The sequence below is a fragment of the Cupressus sempervirens genome, chromosome 7 (assembly GCF_028749045.1).
Source record: "Cupressus sempervirens isolate cs-2001-9-10 chromosome 7, ASM2874904v1, whole genome shotgun sequence".
Taxonomy (NCBI): Eukaryota; Viridiplantae; Streptophyta; class Pinopsida; order Cupressales; family Cupressaceae; genus Cupressus; species Cupressus sempervirens.
In genome coordinates, this window is record NC_143124.1 from 704117034 (window position 1) to 704134392 (window position 17359).

At 32.8% G+C, this 17359-nt stretch overlaps 1 pseudogene across 1 annotated transcript; it reads right to left on the bottom strand.

Moving 5' to 3' along the window:
* Positions 1 to 13140: 13140 nt before the first annotated feature.
* On the bottom strand, positions 13141 to 16371 carry LOC149549163 (pentatricopeptide repeat-containing protein At3g12770 pseudogene; annotated as a pseudogene). Its single transcript, XR_016354054.1, has one exon. The product of XR_016354054.1 is annotated as a pentatricopeptide repeat-containing protein At3g12770 pseudogene (transcript).
* Between the last annotated feature and the right edge of the window lie 988 nt (positions 16372 to 17359).

Here is a 17359-nt window from a genome sequence, read left to right on the forward strand (position 1 = left end):
ATAATAATAAAAATAAGTAGATGAGAAAAAACACCTTACAAATATTCGATCCTTTGCGATTCTGAGGATTTCTGCAAAATAAATACTGAAAATGACTTCAAAAATTATTTTCTTTTGAAAATGCTCTTCTACTTGTCATTGTTTTCTATATTTATTAAAATAAAGAAAACATAAATCTTGTTTGTTACATGAAACGATTTGAAACTAACTTATTTTATACTTGATACCATCAAACTAACCGCTAGTAGTTAGTTGGGCTGACAGGGGTTCTAGCAGAAATGGTTCCGGGCAAAACCCTTTCGGCTAGAATGATTTCGGCCAAAACTACCTATGTGGCATCCTAGGTGGCAGCCACACAAGAAAAAATAAGAACTTCTACAAACATCTCACTTTGAAGGCCAATTTGACATACTAAATTGAAGTTTTTTTAAAACTAAAAATATAGTTTTGTAGGTCTCAGAGTCAAGATTATGATCATATAATTTTTTTATTATTTTGATTATGGATAATATGTTATAATTTGAAAATATTACAAGTAGGTATTTTAAGATTCAGGAAGTTGTGTATTCAAAAATAAGAAAAAAATTGTAAATCATGTTCAAAATTTATTATTTTTTAATATTGCACTAGAGGAGAGAGTCTTCTTCAAGAATATATAATTTGTTTTTAAAAATATGTAGATTTGATAGAAAAAGTTTGACAGGAGAAAAAATTGTCAATTTCTAATAACTTTGACTTTGACCAGTTATAACTTGAAAAATATTAGCTGAATTTCAATTTTTATTTTTTAGTGCACTATGTATACATGTCGACTCTAACATATTCAAAAATCAGACCAAAATATGAACATTTGCATATATTTGTTTGACGGGAAAAGAACTCTATATTTTCAAATTTTTAAAAAATTAAAAAATAGATTAAATTTTCACTCAATTTATAAAAAAAAATTACAAACATAAACTTCATCTAATTTTACACATTTCATTAGTTTACATCATCTTCAAATTCTAAGCACAAATGCCACTTTTATGTCATTAAAGTTGAAGACTTTAAATTCTGATATCACTTCTCCTTGGTAAAAGGTGACACAGGTTTGTGCTTCTACCCTGCTTTTATTAGGGTTTTTTATTGGTAGTTTTGTAATTTAACATGGAATGAATGGATGGATGGTTAAGTGTTAGATATGACATTGGTTAATCAATTTTGTGAGACTATAGTTAAAGTTTGAATATTCGCTTCCCTCTCACTAATTGGAACCTTAAGTATATTAATATAGGATTTATGATATGTGTATTTTATTTTTAAGTGGTAAATTGTACCACTTCATCTTTGCAATGTGTCAAAGATTTAAATGCAGGATAATTTTATTGCTATGTAACAATACTATCTCATTTCCAACTTGTATAAAGAGATGATTTTTAGCATTAGTTGCCAACTAATATATAATAGATTACAAGAAAACAATAACTTCTTGCAAAAAGATTTTGTTAATGCTAGAGGGTTTTTAACATTTAGTAATAGGTACATTGAAGCTCAAATATGTATATAAATGGTGTTTGAGGCCTAGGTATTGGTGTCGGAGCAACCCAATTTACTAGAACTTTTTTGGGGAATGCCACTTACCCAAAAATGATAGTTATCTATAATTTTATAAAACTCTTATCACAAGATTTCTAATTTAGTCAATTTACTCCAAAATTATTGTTTTTTTTTTTCTTTCTAATCATCAATGTCTTACAAGAGCAAGGCAAGAGCGTGTATTGGGTAAGTTGTAAGTCAATAAATTGTTGATGCTATTATAGAAGATAGCCCAAGAAAGATTTGATACCAATTGTTAGGATCTTACGTACAAAATATTATCAATAGAAAACTAATATATGAAAAGAAATCATGCTTACAAAATCTTTTTGAAAATGTTTAAATTCATAACAAGAATTATTTTCCTTATTGATATGGAAACCTCTAAAGAAAATCTCTACTACAAAATATAATTGTAAGATAATATTTTCCTTTTTAGAACAACACATAATCCTCACAAGAAGTGAAAAATAAACTACAACTAGTGTGAGATAAGTCAACACAATATAATATTATCATAATAAATATATTTGAAATATTAGGATATGAGGGTCCTAACACAATCCTTTAAAATGAAGATCTTTGTATCGCATTAATTTGAAATCTGACCCATGAATTATTTTTCCACAATATTTTTACTATCTTTCTATGTAAATCTTCATGCATTCCTATGATGTTTGAGGAAAGTCTCAAATATAAAATATGTTTCTTTTTCCAAGTTATCTAAAGGTTCATATGTGCAATAGTCAACCTCACCCTTTCACTCTTTTATATTTAAAATACTAGGATTAAAGGTTCTAACACAATACTTTAAATGTGGATCTTGGTATCACATATTGGTTTTGAAATCTGATCTAAGAAAACTTTATGTTTCCATGAGGTTTTTACTATCTATTTGTGTAAATTCTCCATGCATTCCCATTGATGTTAGAGGGAAAAGTCTCAAATTAGACACATTTCTTTTTTCCAAATTATGTAGAGGTTCTTTTGTGCAATAGTCTCTCCCTCTTGCTCTTTCTCTTCCACTTTTCTTTCCATATTTTTTTCTTGCTTCTTTCTTGTATTTTTCTAGAAAGTATATAAAAATATAAAAACATATATCATATGAAGGGACTACATCTCTTAAGAAAGGGAAATCAACTTATCAACAATTAACCTATATGTTTTGAATATATTTATTATTGTTGATTAAATGAAAAGCATATATGATTTATAAAATATAAGAATAATAAATCCATATATTGATATAACCTATTAATATTAATAATATTGATAATAATATTATATTAATAATATTTATAATAATATTAATATGAATAATATTAATATTAATAATATTAATATTAATAATGATAATAATAATAATAAAAGAGTCACGATGCACAAATAATTTATTTATGTAAATTTAAAAAAATGGTCCAAAAACAAAATCTCATGGTAAAAATGGAATATGTAATTAAGTCTTATGGACATGAAGTAGTAGGAATACAAAGAAACTTCCATAATCTCGCATTTAAAAGGTACAAGGAAAGAGACCTACTTGTGCAAGAGATTGAGCAAAGTTACTCCAATGAATTACTACAAACTGAAAAATTTATTAGAAGCAAACAAGAGTATATCCTTCTTCTCTTTAAAGAAAGAAACAATGAAGAAAAAAAGAGAGTAAATCCTTTGAAAAAAAATAAAGAAACAGTTGTATGGAAGAAGAAACAAAAATATCACTATAAATAGAAACTTAATAGAACATAGAGAAACAGATGTATTTGTAGCCAAGAAAAAGATGAAAACTATATAATAGGTATAATAGGTAGATAAGGACCAATGTGATGTTCTCCTCTTTGAGTTTGATCATCTAAGGCAATCTAAGTTTCCATTATTTGGTGTTGGAAAATGTGAAAAACTTCAATAATCATGTGGTAGTATATGTAGATGTTTGCATTTCTATCTTTATATAGTGAATTACAATGATTTGAGTAAGCAACATTAATCTAGAAGCCTTCTCCAATTAAGCAGCCATGTGTAGAGGTTCCAATATGTCAAATTAATTGAGGAGTCAAACTTGACTCAAATGCACCTCCAGAAGTTTAAGCTTTGGTGAATAACTTCTATATCACACACAACATGCTCACCAATTGTACTCAAATAGATAAACTAATAAACTCAAGAATACCATTTTTGTAAGAACATTCATTTTGATTCTTTGTGAAGATTGTTGGAATAAGGTGACTTGGCCTTACTGTGACTTATTGCTTTATTTGTGTTTTTGTGGAATGTTGCTAAATGAAGTTGGATTCTTCCACAAGAAAAGACTTGGAGTAGAAAAACATAAAGCTTCTATTTTTTGGTGATTTATTCTATTATGTTTTATTTTTATGCAAGGGTTGTGCATAAGAAAGTTTCTAAAATAATTTGTAGATGTGTTGAATGTAGATGCTTTAGAAATTATTTCCTCTTGTATGAAAACTCTATAAGTACAAAGCATTTTTGTAGAGAATGTGTGTGTGTGTGTGTGTGTGTGTGTGTGTGTGTGTGTGTGTGTGTGTGTGTGTGTGTGTGTGTGTGTGTGTGTGAGAGAGAGAGAGAGAGAGAAGTTATTTGCACATGGTTATGCTGCCGAATTTTCTCTAGAATGGAGCAAGATGTAAATCTCCATATGAAGGCTGAAAATGTATTGTAACTTGTTGAATAATACATTAGTTTGATGGTTTGGAGGGTGGGGTTTTTGATCTAGAAAGGTTTTCCTCACGTATATATGTGTTCTCTATTCTATCTCATTCTTCTAGTTTTATGATTGTAGAATACTAATTTGTATGCCATAATGCTGCTGAAGTTTATTTAGATAAGTAAATTGCAATCACTTTCTTTTAAGGTGTTAATTGTGGAAAATCAACTATGTCTATTTCCACTTTTATGGCATAGTAGTATGCACTTGTATTTGCTTATTAGAAGTTGTTCAAAGAACTATTGGATATAGGATGTGCATACTAATCTTAGATGACTTTTTGAGGTGCTCTCATTTTCCTTCAATTGGTATCAGAGCTCAGTTCTGTGAATTGCATGTTTCTTGAATGTGAGGATTCACAAAGTTTCTGGTTCTAGGTATTTCTTTTGTTGAGATTTCTTAGCTTGTAGAGCTTGAAGGATTTTTTTGAAGAAATTGGCTAATAATTAATCCTTGGATGAGTGGAAGTCTTGCAATTGATTTATTTTTCAGGAGACAATAGACATTTCTTGAAGGATGATGAAGACAGAGAAAATAGAGTTGGTCATGTTGAAATGACATTGATTTGGAGCTCTTGGTTGATAGCAAAATAATTCCTAATGCATTGGTATTGGAAGATGTCTCTTTTGATACCTATAATGCATAGATGTTATGGAGTTGATCATTGGATGATTTGGAAGCTTCGGGATAGCCTATCTCTCTCAGATGCATGCACTAGCAGTGGTTGTGGAATTGGTCTACAAGTGGGCTTGGAGTTACAGTACTATGTTTTTCCTCTTGGATTCTTATACATGCATGGCTTGGATTCTTCTTCATTGGATCTGAGGGGTTTATAGATTTTTCTTAAGAAATCTATGGTGATGCTCATCTATGATAATCCATTATTCTGGGTTTAGTTGTTTGGTATTTTTTCCATACTTTGAGTCTTCTAGATAAGAAGTGGGTGTGGATGTGCATGGGTGTTCTTACACATAATGTTTTTGCAGCTTTTGCATGTTGAAAAAAAAACTTGTGGTTCTTTTTGGATCTACTGAAGAGTTATTTTCTTGACTCTTGTTCCTTTAGAGTGGTACCAAATGAGATAGTTGTAGTTCTACATGCATGCATTCTTTGTGCATAGTGAGAGGAGATGTTTTTCTTTCTCTCCATGGAGATGTTGGTATGTGATCAGTCACTCAACATTTCTGTGGTGATGCTTTGTTGGATTCCTGGACTATGGCGCTCAACATGGACATGATTGGAAAATCAAATTTGTGTTTGATCTAGTGTTTGAGTCATGTTGACTACATGATTATTCTATTTGATCTCATTTGTACATGTCACTAATGTGATAGTGGATTTTCATGTTGCAATGATTGGATCTACAAGTTATGCAGTCAAGTGGGTAGGCCACCCATTTAATTTCAATGGGATAACTTGGATGTGGACTATCTATATCCACCATATTTGATTCAGTGTTGGTGCAAACTTGTTAGCTGGCCTTGTTTGTGGTCACTTGTGCATTTGTGTGGTTTCTTTGGGATGAGAGGATGGATGATATTTGAGTACTTGGATAGTTGGTTATGGAATCTTATAGCATGGTGAATTTTCTTAATGTGGAGATCTTGGTTTCACTCAGTGTGATGTGTGGGCCTGGATAATTTTCAAATTTGGAGGATGGTGTGTCATATGTTTAGATAGCTTAGTATCACATTTTAGTGGGAGCTTTGGTAGTGGTTGTATTTTTCCATCATATGGTGATGGATGATCTTCTTTAGTGTTGCATATGTTGTAGGATGCCTTAGATCGTATGACTACAAAAGGGTCTTTCACATTTGTTGGTTCACTAGTTGGAAATGGTATCTTCATGTGATTATAGATGTTAACATCTTTAGGATTCAAGGGGTCCTTGGTAGATATGTTTTTTATGCTTATATTTGATATGGTATCATGGTGGCTTTTATGTCATGGTTTTCTCTTTATGATCTGATTAGGATCTAGGACTATTATAGAGGAATGCTAATTGATTACATCGAATTAATTTAAAACTTTTAACGAATCAAATTAACGTAAATGAAATAAGAGAACAACAAGATTAAGCTGATAATAGAGAAATTGAGAGAAAGAAGACGCAAACAATTTGATCTCGGAGTTCGTCCGCATGGACTACGTCTCTGGGTCCTGCTCCAATACGGGGACCGATCCAATTATCTCCAAAAATTAGGTACAAATGTTTACAAAGTCACTCCTTTGAAGTACAACAGCCTTACGCTATTTCAAAGTACAGGAATGAGCACTTCAAAAATCTCCCTTACTCTCAGCAATTCGGCATTCTCTCCTCTCTTTTTTGAATGCCTAAGAGTCCCTTAATGCCCCATTTTTATACATAAAATTAGCGAAAATAAGGCTATAACAACAATTTACAAAAATAACCCCTTCAATTAATTCCCCTCTCGGAATAACTTGTTAGCCATTTTTAATAGATTTGCCTCATGTCAATTTTGGGGTCAAAAATAACTAATAACCTTATTTTACTAAGGTTAGGCCTGTCGGTTTAAAGGATAAATATAATCTGCACTTAAAATATTTTAGAGCGTTGAAATAGCGCATTGGCAGTTGTATCTTTTGGAAGAGGCACCGGTCGGGGGTTCCAACCCCGCCGGCAGTCTCTTTTCCCTCTAATTTCCCGTGAAAACAGGTTATCTATAAACTGTGCCTTTTATATTCCGAATGCAAAGAATGGTCCGACGGCTATCGGCGGAGTCTTAGTGCTAAGAGGTCACAGGTTCGACCCCGCCAACCATCAATAGAATTTTTGCATGGCATTTTGTTTTTTTCTGTTTATTTATTTATTTTTAAATATATATATTATTATTTTTAATGCCATGCCACTTCAGACTTCAATTGAGCGCCATTTTCACATACGATCTCTGTTTTTCACGAAACAAACGTCATCGGAGAGCTCTCAACGAGACCTTCGATTTGATGTTGACTTTGATCAAATTTGGAGGGTTTAATTTTTTGCCTTTCTAACAGCATCTGTACCTAAATTTGACCAACCTTTGACTGGTCGTAACTTTTGTGTACGGACTCCTTTCTCACCCGTTCAAATTGCGTTGGGTCCAAAATTTCAAGGTCTTTCACATTTGTTGGTTCACTAGTTGGAAATGGTATCTTCATGTGATTGGAGATGTTGACATCTTTAGGATTCAAGGGGTCCTTGGTAGAGATGTTGTTTATGCTTATATTTGATATGTTATCATGGTGGCTTTTATGTCATGGTTTTCTCTTTATTACCAATTTAGAGTTGTGACATGATACAATTGTTTGATATGATCACATGAAATGTGTAATCTCTTTGGAGGAGTTGGTTTATATCATGATGTCATGTTTATGTTCCTGATTCCATGGTTGGAGCTTTGACATTGATCTTGTTTTAGTTTCTTGGTATTGAGTACTTTGATCATCTACTTGATACTTTATCATAGTGCTATGTTGCAGTGGAGTTTTGCATGGAGTGATTGACTACAGGTGCTTGTGGATACTTGGAGACTTAGGTGAGGCTAGAGTTCTCTTGAAATGAGAGACATGTTGAGATGTATACCCTTGATGAGATTTCAACAGAAAGTCCAAGGAGCCTACACCTTTATTGGGCGTGAGTTCAATAGAGACCTATGAGGAGATTGTTCATGGATAAGTTGCAGTGGTGACTTGCATATCTTGGAGGAGCATTCTCATTCTCTACTCTTGGTCTACACAGTAGTTTATCACTTGAGAGGTATTGCCCAATGTTACTTTCAGGCACTTTATCTTTTCTTTCATATTCATGGATCTTGAGCTACAATTAGATGGTTCTAGAGGACTCATTATGAGAGATGGATAACATGATTATCTCCTTGAGGTGTATTTTCATTTATGATGACAATAGGAGATGGTAGTGGGCTGATTTCCTAAAATGGGAATGGAGTTGTTTGATTTTCTTTGAGAGGCTTACATCCATGTAGATTCATAATATCATTTTATGTTTGATCTCTTGAGGTTGAACAGTTTTGGATGTTGTTGTGGCTTTTCTCTTGGGGTTTTGAAAGAGACAATACTTGGCACAATTGACATTTAAAAGTGTTTATAGAAGGACATTCTACATGCTTAGGATTTGTAGTTTCTTTCTTTGGTCTTGGTTATCTTCTTAGATGTTTTGGTTCACATAACATTGTTTTTTTAGATCTGTTGGAGCTATGGTGGTCACTCTTTTGTGGTCATTTGTTATCACTTGTAATTCATTATTTTTTGTGATGACAAGGTGGTTCATTCATCTCTTTTCTTTGTTGGATGTGGAGAACATGAGAGAGTTGTGGAGACTAGATGAGAGAGATGTTTCTTTCAGTATTTTTGATATAGGATTTGCATGTCTTTGTGGATGGTCCTTGGTACTACATGGTTGCACTTTCTTTGCATTGTTATCAATAGATCAATATGCTTTTGATTTTTTAGATTCAACATTACCCATGCAGTGGGAGTTCTTGTATGTGTTTGGTCTTCATTGACTGGTTTGCACATAGAGCTTGAGGTTGTAGTTTATGGGTTGGTTATGTTGCTAGCATGAGTTTTCTGATATTGGATACCTTTGAGGTATGGGTGATTGGATGGGTTAGCATTTACCGTGGATGTCATTTTCAATCTCATGGGTTTATCAGTTGAGTTGGACCAATCAATTTGGTTGTTGTTTTGGCTGATGTTTTATCTTATTTTCTGGACGATTACTTCACAATTTTTTTGGGCCAAGAAGTTGATGTTTTTGATGCTTCTATGTAGCTCATGAGCATAGTGGAGTAGTGGCAGTGTTGTGTAGCCTTTGTTATCACATGGATCTTATGCTTGTGTTATTTAAACAAGTGTCTAGTTGGAGCATGAGACTATATGTTATGATTCATGTTGTTTCATGGATAGTTGTGATGATATAGTTTCATCAGTTTGAGTCTTGTAAGGGCTTCATCAAGTGGAAGATTGTTGGGATAAGGTGACTCAGCCTTACCACGACTTATTATTTTATTTGTGTTTTATTAGAAAGTTGAAAAATGAAGTTGGATTCTTCCACAAGAAAAGACTTGGAATAAAAAACAGAAAGCTTTTGTTTTTCGCTGATTTATTCTCTTATGCTTTCTTTTTATGCAATGGTTGTGCATAACGAAGTTTCTAAAATAATTTGTAAATGCGTTGAATGTGAACGCTTTAGAAACTATTTCCTCTTGTATGAAAACTCTATAAGTACAAAGCATTGTTGTAGAGAGAGAGAGAGAGAGAGAGAGAGAGAGAGAGAGAGAGAGAGAGAGAGAGAGAGAGAGAGAGAGAGAGAGAGAGAGAAGTTATTTGCAAAGGGTTATGCTGTCAGATTTTCTCTAGAATAGAGCAAGATGTAAATCTGCATATGAGGGCTGAAAATGTATTGTAACTTGTTGTTGAATAATACATTAGCTTGATGGTTTGGAGGGTGGGGTTTTTGACCTGGAAAGGTTTTCGCCACGCATATCTGTATTCTCTATTTTTTTTCATTCTTCTAGTTTTATGATTGTAGAATAATAATCTGTATGTCATAATGCTACTAAAATTTATTTAGATCAGTAAATTGCAATCACTTTCCTTTAAGGTTTTAATTGTGGGAAATCAACTATGTTTGTTTCCGTTTTTATGGCATAGTAGTATACACTTGTATTTGCTTATTAGAAGTTGTTCAAAGAACTATTGGATATAGGATGTGCATACTGATCTTAGATGACTTTCTAGGGTGCTCTCATTTCCCTTCAAAAATAACAATAGCTAAAATTAAAAATCATTTATAAAGATGCCCATAATCTACTGAACCAAAAAGATTTCCCAATTGCTCATAATCGAATTCATTATGATTCCTCTCCCTCATCTTTTTCAATGATTATTCTGAAGCACGCCTTAGTAGTGGACTAAATCTAGGCCAAGCAAAAGAATAAATATTAAGTTACCAAAATCAAATCCCATTTCCTCCAAAATCAACTTGGAATTTGTTTAGGGCAACTTGAACGTAATTGCTACCACATGTATACATAATACACAGTAATTTCTTATTGTTCTTTGAAGGGGTTGAAAACGATCTTAATAGAAACAAAATTTTACATATTGGGAGTTGGCAACTTCACAGATTATTAGTCCCGCCTATATATAGGCGGAGACTATTATTTTTGCCTAACTTTTTTAACATTTGTTTGCATCGAAATCTTTGTCTCAAAAATATCAATCAAAGTTTCTTAAATTTTTTGGTCTCTTTATTTTGATTTTTGATTTTTGTAGAATATTTTCTTTTTTCTAATTGGTCCTTGGTAATTTTGCTAGCAGTTTTTTTAATTTCTTATTTGAAAATTGGTTGAATTTTTCAGTGCCAATCAAAAACAAAGAAAAGAAAATATCTATGTCGTATTAAAGGTTTTAAACAATCATTAATAAATGATTTATAGCGTCTTTACCTCAAATGTCAGCATCAAAACACCTTTTTTTAATTTGTTTTCCTTCTAGATAGCCAACACAAATTTGACTGTGCCTGTCTATGTAAAGTTTGAGGAGATCAATAATTTTTAATTAAGTTGTTAATATTTTAATTTTTGTATTAATATAAAATTTGTTTTGGAATTTGGATTTAATTTGTTTTCTATGATAGTTATATTAGTTAACTATTTAATATTTTGAATTTTTCCTCATAATACAATATCTATATTAGAATATTAGTTCAATATTATTTTTATAATTTTAAAATTGTATTAAATTTCTTTTAATAAATATATTTTTTATTTTAATCAATTAATTATTATTATATTAAAAAATTTAAATAAAAATTAAATTATAACTTATTAGTAATTTTTATTAAATGCTATTTTTATACATACACGTTATTAGTTACTATTGTAATATTTTTTTCTTTATATTGTTAACTAGTTATTAATTTTTATTATAGATAAATATTAGTATTTTTAAATTTCTATAAATTTTTATAATATATATAACTAATATAATAGAATGTGGAAAATCATTTATTTTTAAACATAAAAAACACACTATCAAAAACCAAAAAATAATTCTTTCATTTTTACAAAGTTCAAAACAACAACAAAATTTGATATTTATTTTAGCTCATTGATTGGGGATAGTAGAAACAATTTGTTCATGTCAATCTTCTATACTAATCACTTCATTATAAGTTTTAAAAACAAATAAATTTATATATTTTTAGTTAATTTAGAAATAAGTTAAATATTTATAGTTTTAGAGTGGTTACTTATGTTTACACTATCTCAAAAAAAGATTAATTTATTTTCATACATACAAATACAAACACAAATTTTAAATTAAAAATATTTAAATTTAAACTAAAAATATTTTAAATAGACCATTTTTTCCCTTAATTGACTTTCCAAGCAATTTTAACTTACCCTTTGCTAGATATGAATGCTAGTTTTTTTAAGTAATGTACAAACCAACCTTGGCACTTAGACCTTCCTAACATTTATTTTTTGTTTCTTTTTCAGTTGTTTCAAAATAAATTTTAATCAATAATAACATAATTATTTAATATTTTTAGTAAATATGATGTATAAAATTGATATTAAATAATTTAAAGATTATATCTTTAAATTAAAATAAATATTCAAAGAGATGTATTATCTTGATACATATTATACATTATTATTTTTTCGTTCATTATTAATAGTTATATTTTATGCAATAAACTAAATATTTGTATTGCAATATTATCTTAACACATTGCATCAAAAATGTGTATCCAAGAATCAAAAGGGTGTTGAGAATATATTTTAGTAAATTTAACACTTCAATTAAAATTTAGATGATAATAATGTTTTGAATTTCAATTTAATTGTTAAATGCAGACAAACACTTTTGATGCCTCTATTGACATTTCCATTGCATCTAGGTGATGCTCACAAAGGTAAGCATTGGACCTTCTCAAGAGGTCACTCATCCAGTAACTCCATAGTCAAATTATGATATTACCACCAAGACTTAATTGTGTGGTTTATAAGTCAAACTCATTGACCCTTAGCACTCATCGTGCACATAGGTGATTCTAGTCTACAGTAGTATCGTTGGCCCTTCCTAGAAGCTCGCCTCACTATCCTAGTACTACCCACATAGCTTGTTACTACATTCACAAAAAAATCAACTAGTATTGTACCTTATGAAACATGGGTCAATAAGTTTGAGTCAAAAACTCCAATAAGTTTGAGTCAAAAACCACAGCTGATAGTGATATAATAATATCTTATTAGTATTATAAAACTTAGATTGTGAACATTGTTAGTTTTTTAAAGTTTTGTACTTCTTATGAAAATGTAGTCATGTGAATGTGGAATGTCAAGAGTTTAATGGAATGCACATCTCACTAAATGAGAAAATATTCTAGAGATTAATTTAATCCATTTGTAGCACTAGGCAATTGAGATACATACATTTTTTAGTTGTTCTTAGTTCGGTTGTTCACATACATGTCATTTCTCGAAACATATAATTGAAATAATTGTGTTCAATCCACTCTATTGCACATACATAATCTTTAAGATATTTTTTTACAAAAAGTATCATTAATTTGAATATTTTTAAAATTTTAAAATATTTGTTTAAATCTAACAATTTTCCCATTATTAATTATTGAATAACAATTGAGTGACACCTCAAAAAGAGTAGGTAGATTTCCAAAATCCATTAAATCAATTGCTATTATTCATCATACTTCAACCTTTTCAAATTAGAAGTCTCTATTTTATCCTAAGGCGGGACTCCTGCTGGAACACAACTCTTGTTAGTTTTGGATTTGTAAATTAATATATTTCAATGTAACTTTATTTATAATCATCACCAATAATCACCACAAGTACATAATCCGTTTTCAAAATGATGAAAACGGGTTGCATCCCTCACCAGTACATCTCGCATTACAATCTTGGAGATGAATTTAGTGGCGTTGTGGCAGTCTCCACATACACGGAGGTTCTTTGTGATCTTGATGGTTGTCCCAGCTACAGTATTAATAAGTCCAAAAGCAATTGCCAATTTTTCACTGTGACTACCCAGCATGTTAACTTTCTCCTCCTCCTCCACATCATGCAATACAAAGCTCTTGTCAGGGCTATACCCTGCCTCCTTCATCTGTCCAGCCAAGATCTCCAACGCTGCATAAATTTTCTCCGACTGAGGATGTGATCTGTCTCCTCCAACGAATGATTGAATCTTATTGTTGAGCTCAATAAAGGTGCATCCCGGGGGCTTTTTCAATTGCCGATCTTTCATGACTGTTCTCATCTTTGCTTCCTCATCCCACCTGCCCACTGCAGCATAGATATTTGATAGCAATACATAGTACCCAGGATTTTCAGGTTCCAAGTGAGAAAGCTGTTTAGCTACATATTCTCCCATCTCAACATTAGAATGAATTCTACAGGCACCGAGCAAGGCCCCCCATATGCCAGCATCTGGTTCTAATGGCATTTTATGGATTAATTCAAATGCTTCATTCAGACATCCAGCACGCCCCAAAAGATCAACCATGCAAGCATAATGCTCCACTCTGGGTGTGATAGAGTACTCTCGACTCATACAATCAAAATAATGGCAGCCATCATCCAGCATGCCTGCATGGCTACATGCTAGCAACACACCAACAAAAGTGACATGATTTGGGCTTATGCCTGCCTGCTGCATTTGGCATAAAAGTTTAAGGGCATCCTTACCGTGTCCGTGAGTTCCATATCCGCCTATCATTGAACTCCATGAGACCACATTTCTATCACACATCAAGTCAAACAATTTTCTTGCAATTTTTATTTTCCCACACTTTGCATACATAGCTAAAAGGGAATTCCGTACGCAGACATCAATTTCCAATCCCTTTCTAACTATGAAATTATGTACACACTTCCCTTGTTGCAGAGCTCCTAATTGACCACAGGCAGATAGGACAGTCATCAAGGTAACCGAATCTGGTGTAATGTCTGCCGATTGCATTTGCTGAAAGAGTATTAATACCTCATTAATTAGCCCATGATGGGCATATCCAGCAATCATTGCATTCCAAGGGACTACATTTCTCAATGACATTTTATTGAATAAATGGCGTGCAATATGTATATTCCCACAATTGGCATACATATCTATGAGAGCAGTCCTCACAGGGACATCTGACTCAAATCCATACCTAATTATGAAATTATGAACCCGCTTGCCTTGCCGTATATCATATATATGAGTGCATGCTGCAAGCAGGCTTACCATGGTGATAGAGTCAGGTTTTACATTTGCCACCCGCATTTGATTAAAAAGCATAAGGGCGTCGCTATAATGTCCATTCTGCTCATACCCAGCAATCATTGCATTCCATGAGACCACATCTCTTGTACACATTTTGTGAAAAAACTGGCCTGCAATTTCTAAATCTCCACACTTGGCGTACATACCAATGAGAGTATTCCCTATAGAAACATCCGACTCAAAGCCATTTACAATTATATAATTGTGTACACATTTACCTTGTTGTAGATTCTTCAAATGGCCACATGCAGAAAGCAAACTCGCCATTGTGATTGAATCAGGTGCAACATCTGTCAGCTGCATTTGGCGGAACTGGATTAAAGCCTGATTGTTGTGTCCGTTTTGAACATAACCAGCAATCAACGCATTCCATGAAACCAAGTTTCTGTAAAACATCTTATCAAAAAATTGTTGTGCAATATCTATACTGCCACATTTAGCATACATATCAATAAGAGAAGTCCCAACAAAAACATCCGTCTCAAACCCACACTTGATTATATAACCATGAATCCACTTGCCTTTTAGCAGGGCTGCTAGATGACCGCATGTTGAAAGAAAAGTAACCAAAGTAAACGACTTAGGTTTTATGCCTTCCAGTTTCATCTGATGAAAGAGTGCCAAGGTTTCGCCAGCATATCCGTTCTGGGAGCAACCTGCAATCATAGCAGTCCATGAGACTTCATTTCCCTTAGATACCTTGTCAAAAACTTTGAGTGCATTCTCTATACTCCCGAATTTTAGATACATACTTATAAGTTCATTCCCTACAAGCACATTTGATTCAAAATTATTTCTAATTACATAATCATGAATCCACTTCCCTTGTTCCAAATCCTTCAATTTAGCGAAGGCAGGAAGGACACTTGCGACAGTAATTGGGTTGGGTTTCGTATCTGTTGCTCGCATTTGATGAAACAGTTTCAGAGCCCTGTGGGGTTCCCCGCTGCAGGCATATCCAGCAATCATCGCAGTCCAGGAGACTACAGTTCTCTGAGACATTTTGTCAAACACTTGGCGTGCACGATCCAAAACCCCACATTTAACATACATATCGACTAGCGCAGTACCTACAAAAACATCTGCTTCAAACCCGGTTCGGACAATACGACAGTGGATCTCCATGCCCTCTTGTAGACATGAAAGTTTAGCGCACGCCTTGAGCACAAAAGGAAAAGTCATTTTGTCTTCCTGTACACCTGCCTGCTTCTGCATTTGGTAATAAAAATAGAGGGTTTCTTCAAAATACCCGCTGGTGGCATAACCTCTAATCATGGCATTCCACGCATGCACATTTCGTTCATACATTTTATCAAAAAGTTGTCGTGCGATGTCTACTGTTCCAAACGAAGTATACATGCTTAAGAGTTTTGTCTGAAGGAAAATGTCGTTATCCAATCCAAATATAACCATGTGACAATGAGCTTGTTTGAGAAATTCGACATTACCGCAGTTCTGCAAGAATGAAGCGTAGTGTTTGGCATTGAGGGAAGAACCTGGGTAAAGTACATCTGCCAACACAGTGGAGTTCTCAATCTCCGGGTTAAAAACTTGAACTTTTGTTGGTTTCGTTCCTCCATTGAAACCAACAGAAGCGAAACTTAGCTGACGGATGAGCCGAACTCTACCAAAACAATAGTTAAAGTATGTGCAGTTTTTTAAGTGACGAGCATAGAAGATTTGAATACGGACCATATTTGTTACAGAAATTCATGACGACAGTTCAAACATATTAGCAAAATACTTCTTCATTTGCTCCAATTTTACTTGTCTTCTTAAAAGTAAAGATGCAAATTTTATAGCTAATTATATTTTAATACCATGTAAGAAAGACGGCAATATTGTGAGATTTTTATTTCGTTATCATTTTTAATTGTATGGAAAAAAATATTCATTTTGTTTTTTATATTAATGCCTCAAAATGAGGGCGAATCTTATGAAGAACAAGGAGTGGTCAAGCCACTAATTAACCTTTACTTGATACAAATAATAGGAAATAGAAACAGCCCATTAACAACATAATGACAACAGCTTATGGACATATCCCCTCTCAAAACTCATCTCAAGAGCTAGAGGAAAACAAAATTAACATGGTCTCATGTAACCCCATGTCATCCACAAGCAAAGAGTAAAACCTGAAGAAATCATAATAACCATCCACATAAGTATTAAAAAAAAAAAGTGTAAACCTAAAGTCATAAGGCAAGTCTTAGAAAAACCAATCCAAAGAGTAACTAATAAACTACACATAGTGCCCTCAAAACCTAGAATACTGAGCCACATATTGCCCTACACAAAAAGTGTATCAACATCACTTAATCGTTCTTTTTGTCCTCCTTCGTCTTTGACAGCATCAATTGTGTCCAATCATATGGGAGAAACCTAAGTATCTCCTTAGTGGCATCTCCACCAATGTCCTCATTGTTCTCCTTATCCAATTGAAAAAGGCAAAAGATGGTAGTCGAAGAGTGCATGACTTTCAGTACAAAGTTGGCCAGCATGGAGAAGCAATTATCCATAATATCTAGCTACTTTTTAATTTTCTTGTTTTCCTTCCCATTGGCAACACAACCCCCACAACTACCAATATCAACATTCCTGCCACCACCATCATCAACAATCTTACCACCAATAGAAATATGTTTGCTTCCATCCAAGGTATGTGGGGGGAGGCAAGGGTATGTGGGGGGAGGCAACAGTCATAGAAGAGGTATTTTTGCTTTCCTCCACTTGCTTGTT